Consider the following 5,889-nt stretch of genomic DNA (forward strand, 5'->3'; position numbering starts at 1 on the left):
GTGTTGATGGTCAGGATCCTGTGCCATCAATGTGCTCAGTCCTGTCATTTGTGCAAGCATTGATTAGTACATAATTGTGAAAGTTTTTGAATGTAAAGGGACTGTTCAACCAACACGGAGAATTATGTGGGTTTTGATCTTTTCGGTTAAGAGTTGCAAGTAACTTCTAGGTTAGCTGAGCTACGTTTGCTGCCTTTATACACTTCCACTCGATTCACTCCCTCTTGAATATTCATTCCTTGGCATTCGAGTCAGTGTTTTATTTAATAGTGATCTTGTGTTAAACCCATCTGCTGTACTATGCTTGTTTTATCACCAGAGTAGTAATTATAGATACTGTTCTCCTCCTCACTTTGATACCTTTTGTTACAACAGGCTTTCAGCTCTGTCTCTTGTCTGACTGTTCTGGTGAAGAACATTATAAATGGCTCATAATATGTTCAGTTTATTTGGCACTCATCAATAGTACCAGGAAAAGATGTCATTTATGACCCACTGCTGCCATCTGTAAACGTGTGCCTGTTAAGCCTTTGGGATTGTATTTTCTTAAGATTTATTTTTAAAAAAGGAAGAGTAAGAACTAAAAAATTTACTTAGCGGTTGTAAATCGCATGAGTCTTGAGATGATGCCAGTTTCTGTTTTGGATGCGATGCTAATCCATCATCATTTCTTTCTGGGCATATAATGAAAAAGCAGTAAAGTGTCATACAAATGGAAAATTGTGGGGTTTCAGGACAGAGAGGAGTATAAAATATTGTGCTGCCATGAGGGCTGCTGCTTAATAATGCACATAGAAATTCAGTAGTTGGGATTGACCATGATATGACAATCTGCCCCACAAACACAAACTTCAAGTCAGAGATTGCTTTTCAGAATTTAAGGCATTTGTGTTTCTTTTTCCTTACTGCCTTTATTACCATGAACTCACAGCAAGATAAAATGGGAAAAACTTGGCTTCACTTTTTTAGGCCATCCTCTTCTCTTCCAAATTCCTATAAGAGACCTTTGAATGACATCTTCAAATAAACTCTTGGCAATTAACATACAGGTTGCTGCAATCTGAAATTTACCCTTTAAAATGCTCTTGTAAATAATAAATGGCCATCAGAGTTTTAAAATGCAGTTATTGCTGTGATCACAGTGTTTCTAAAATATCTAAAATCATTATGTTTCTAGATATTTCCAGGGCCTGGGAGAGGAAGACAGCACACGTGTTCCTTCCCAGGTAAAGTTGTGCTAACTGCAGGATTGTTTCTAAAACAAACTAACAATTTATATTAAAATGTAGGAAGTTGCCTGCAGAATTGTGTCTGAATTCTCAATTAAATGCCTGTAAGTGGCTACGGCCCTGAGCAGATCCTATCAACAAGGGTATAAATGCCATTAAAATCAAGTGAGATTTATGCATGAGTTCAGGCTCAGGCAGTATTTACCTCCACATTTTGGCAGAGTTTAGACTTTGCCTGTCTGAGCCTAGAGGCACCAACAGAGAGCTGTGGAAAGTAGTGGAAAGTAATGCATGGCTTGGCCCTTCCACTTCAAAGACAAACATCTCTGCATAAATCCATTTAAGTGATAATGTGAGCTAAAATGATGTGTCTTTCATTGAAGCAGCAGAGATAAACACCCACCATCTACGTTGCTGACTGGGCAGGTGAAGAGGCTGTTATCCTCAGCAAATCTCCTTTGGCAGCATATGAATTGAAAATCTTTGGTTTCAAAGAATAGTCTGAGCCTCAAGACGTTGAAGCTGAAATGGAGGCAGTTTCATCTCTTCAAGAGGTCTCATTAGCTTTAATTTTGCAGCAAATAGTTTCTTAAAAGAGAAATTTTGAGGAGGTTTGCTGCAGCAGGAGGGATAGAAGAGTAGAAAATTATCTGCGGAGAAATATTTCAGCTGAGCACTTACTTTGGTCCTACTCAAGCAAATCCAAATTGCTGGCATTGTGCTTCAGCCAAGGTTGTTTGGTCTGTTCTTAAGCTGATGTGACTTTGGTGCTGACTGTAAGAAAGAGTCAGGCTTGTATGGAATGGGAATTCCACCTTGCTTATGTGGCTTTTGTAGACCAGGCTTCATCTCCACCGCTGTGTCATCTATGACCAGTCTTAAATTTCCTTTCCTTTGCGCTTGTCAGAAATTTCAGTCTTCAGATTTTCTGTCTGTCATTAGAAGGCTGAGCTTGTGTGACATTACCTTGCATCTGCTATATGAATGTATCTGTGGCTGAGCTTATCTGCAGCAATTTATTGAGTCAGGAAAACGGGATGGTGAGACTGTCCCTCCAAGCCTGGTGACTCCCATAAGTATGAATGAGATTCATTGAATTAGCTGTCTTGCTTCTTTCTAAGGATAGTCAGAAACAGGAATGTCTGGGGGAGGAAGTTGGCTGAGGCTCATTCCATATGTGCTAGAGAAAATATTGATTGGATGTGGAAGCAACTTGGAGAGTTTCTTGAGGACTCAGGCTTTTGTTCCACATAAATGAGCAGTTTTTTCCTCATTGTTTCTCAGTAAGATTCTTCTGGATCCTGTTTTTGCTTCTGAGACTCCAGTTTGCTTTGGGGACCCACAGGCAACTTCTTTCCTCTCTGTTTGATCCAACGATTGTTGCCACTGCTTTGAAGTGCTGAGTCTGTTGGCAAAGCCTTTGCCTTTGCAACCTTTGAACTGCAGTTGTGTAACACAGGGCTCGCTTCCAAGAACACGAGGCAGTTTCTCTGCTGTACAGTGCAGCAGCAGACATGATCAGCATGTCCTGCTCCTGCTCCTCAGTGGAAACAGAGGTCCTAACCACGCGCATGGAGCTGAGGAGAGGGCATCTTCAGACAAAGCCGAGAATCACTCTCTGAAGGTGAACCAAAGTACCATGTGCTATGGGTTTCCAGATGTGACATAAAAACTAAAAGAAGTCGTAAAATTTGTGTGGCTGTTTCACAGTATTGAATTCATTATTCTATGAAATGATTTACTGAATGGTTAGAAGATGGTTAAAGATCCCTGTGCACATTATTTTCATGGTATTAATAACAGTAACGGAAAGAAAAGACCATAAAAAAATACGTGGCATATGTTTTCTTGTCAGGCTTTCCTATATTCTTGTTGAGGATGCATCAGACATCTGTTTTCCTTCTCTAGTTCCTTCTCTGTTTGCAAGGATAACTTGATGAGACAGGTGTTTTTAGACAAAATGCTGGGGATGTCAAAAAGAAATCTTCGTGCTGGAGCCTCAGAAAAAAAGTCTAAATCAGTTCTTCAGTGGTCCTTGGAAAGTACCGTTTTGTACAAGTGATACTTGATGTCACTTAATATACATTTGCTACCCTAAGGTTTAATTCTTAGTAAAAGAAGTGCTAACTGTACCTTCCTAACATGCATGGCATGCATTGGCCCAAAGAGTTTCTTTTTTTCCACTGACCAATTGACAGGATTGGAAATTAACCAATGCTGAATTTCCTTGTGCTTTTGGGACAGCTTCGTCTGGAAGTCTTCAGCTTAATTGTGCAATAACAATGCAAAAATATGTGAACTATAAACAGGTCTGAAGTGCTTAACATGACAACACACCCGATTTTGATTATCTACAGCCTGTGCCAGAGCCCAGAACAAACCTGCATGAGGGACCCATATCTGCAGGGTACATCAGTGTCCCACTGGCTGGTGCCTTCCAGCTGCCCATAAAGCTGGAGCATCTGGGGCTTGGAGGCAGCATGACTGCCTTTATTCCAGCACTGGTGGTGACACAGTGCTGCATTACTCCTGGGTGCCTGTGTGCAGCTCTGGGGCATCCCAGAGCCAGAAGGGAGTGAGTTTTCATCCCTGAAGACCTCCAAGTAAAGAGCACTGCTTCCTTTTGTTGAAAGCAGAGCAATGATCACTGCCATCCCCTATGATATTGCATCAGCTCAAATATTTTACCCTGAAATTATGCCTGTCTTAGAGATTAATCTTGGTTTGTAACTAATATTAATATTTACGATCATTGCTTCTGCTGTTGCATTGCTTTAGCATATTGCAAAAATTCATACCCCTCTGCTTACGAAAGATTTCATTCATCAGCCTGACTCTTCTTATTCCAATTATGATTTAATAAAGATAGATCCTTCTTCTAACACAGCTTCATGACATTTCCAAATTATTTATCCTTTCTGTGACTGACATGTCTTTTACAGCCATGAAGTCTCATGATTTTTGCATCAAAATTTCTTCTATAAAAAAGATGCACTCTAATTCAGTGAGCCAAAAATAGACACACACTGCCTTCAGGTTTAGATGTGCTTTACACTCTGCTTCATTGTGAAAAATGATCCATAAGGATAGCTGTTCAGAGGAAAAGCCAAGTGAATTTCATAGCAAAGTACTGAGAAGAGACAAATAGACTGTTGTTGTGAGCTTCATTAAAAGTGGCTGTATGCATGTTTGCACTTCTGTCCAAAATGAGGTTTGGTTTTCAGTATTTTTTTATAGGTATGTTTTTTCTGCTTTGTTATTCAGTTTGCCTTCCCACCTGAAATCTCCTATAGCTGCTAAAGCCTCGTGATTTATATCATTGTCTTGCTGTATCTCTTTTGATGAAGTGGCATACAGTTGATTCCTTTATTTTCAGCATGCTCTTTGTCTTTATCAACTTTTACTGCAAACCATAGCAATTCATTCTTTCTCAGTCTCTGGTTCCTACAAGGTCTTGTACTAAAGGCAGGATGTTGTGAGATTTGGTGTTTCATTTATCAGAACAGAATTGCATCAACAGTTTTGCAGCAAAAGGAAAACTTGGGAAAACAGTGAAAGCTGCACCAGGGGATTTCATACATCAGGCTACTAGCAAATACTGATTTTCCAATTTTGCACAAAAAAAGAACAACTTTTTTTGTGTGTGGAGTCCTGCCAAAACCACATTAATTGTATTTAATTTGATTGCTTGGAGCCCAGATGAAAATGCTTTTCAAATAATTACTTGACTGTAATCATGGAGATCCTGATTCAGAAAAAAAGCCTTGCTGAGGAAACCATACAAGCATATGTCTGAGTCCTGTAGAAGTCGAGGGACGTAATCAGTTAATTAAGAGCCTTCCTGAGCAAGGTCAGGAGTCGTAACAACCACCATTGTCTTAACCTATGCCAGAAACAACCCCACTGGCAGACTACTGATGAATGGTTTTCATGGTTTCCTGTCCTTGGCTTTTTTTTTTTTTTTTTTTTAACCACTCCGACAAGGATCTCCACGTCTGAGACTTGTTCCACACGTGCTACCAAGAGGCAATGCCCCTTGTGCACTATGAACACATTCAAAACCTGGTTGTATCTTTGTGTCCCGTTACCGTCCTCTCCCTCCCCAGGAGGCTCCCCTTTGTGATGTCTTCCCCGTGTTTCTCCCCTTGATCTACTCTGCGGTGCTCGTGTTCTCCAGGATGGAAACTGGCTCTGCACTGGGGATATCCATTCATCTGTGTTGGATAAGAGCAGCATCTCTCTCATGATTGCTGGTAGCAAATATTTAAAAGGTTTCTATTCTTTTTGCTACAGGTTCTTACGTTCCCTATACTGGGCAGCGTTCCCAGTCTTGCCATGATGGTATTTCATAGCTCAACCTCAGGACTGTACTCAGGCTCGTAGGACACATTTACATCTTGGGTGTCAGCAGATCCTGGCTGAGGGGGCTCAATGCTAACTGAAGGACACAGACCTGGATGCTGTGCCACACGTACCCTTGGTAAAGCCCTCTGCACTGTCGGTGAGCACGGTTTTGTATTGAAATGAAGGTGCCAAAAAACAAGTATACAGAACTGTGTGGGTGATTCAAATAAAATAGTGTTTCCATAGCGATGAAGTAGTTATGTACCACACAAATAATCTAGAGTTAATTAAGAATCAAGAAGAGAAGCTGAAGTTT

This window comes from Leptosomus discolor, chromosome 9 (assembly GCF_034619465.1).
Source record: "Leptosomus discolor isolate bLepDis1 chromosome 9, bLepDis1.hap2, whole genome shotgun sequence".
NCBI classification, from domain to species: Eukaryota; Metazoa; Chordata; class Aves; order Leptosomiformes; family Leptosomidae; genus Leptosomus; species Leptosomus discolor.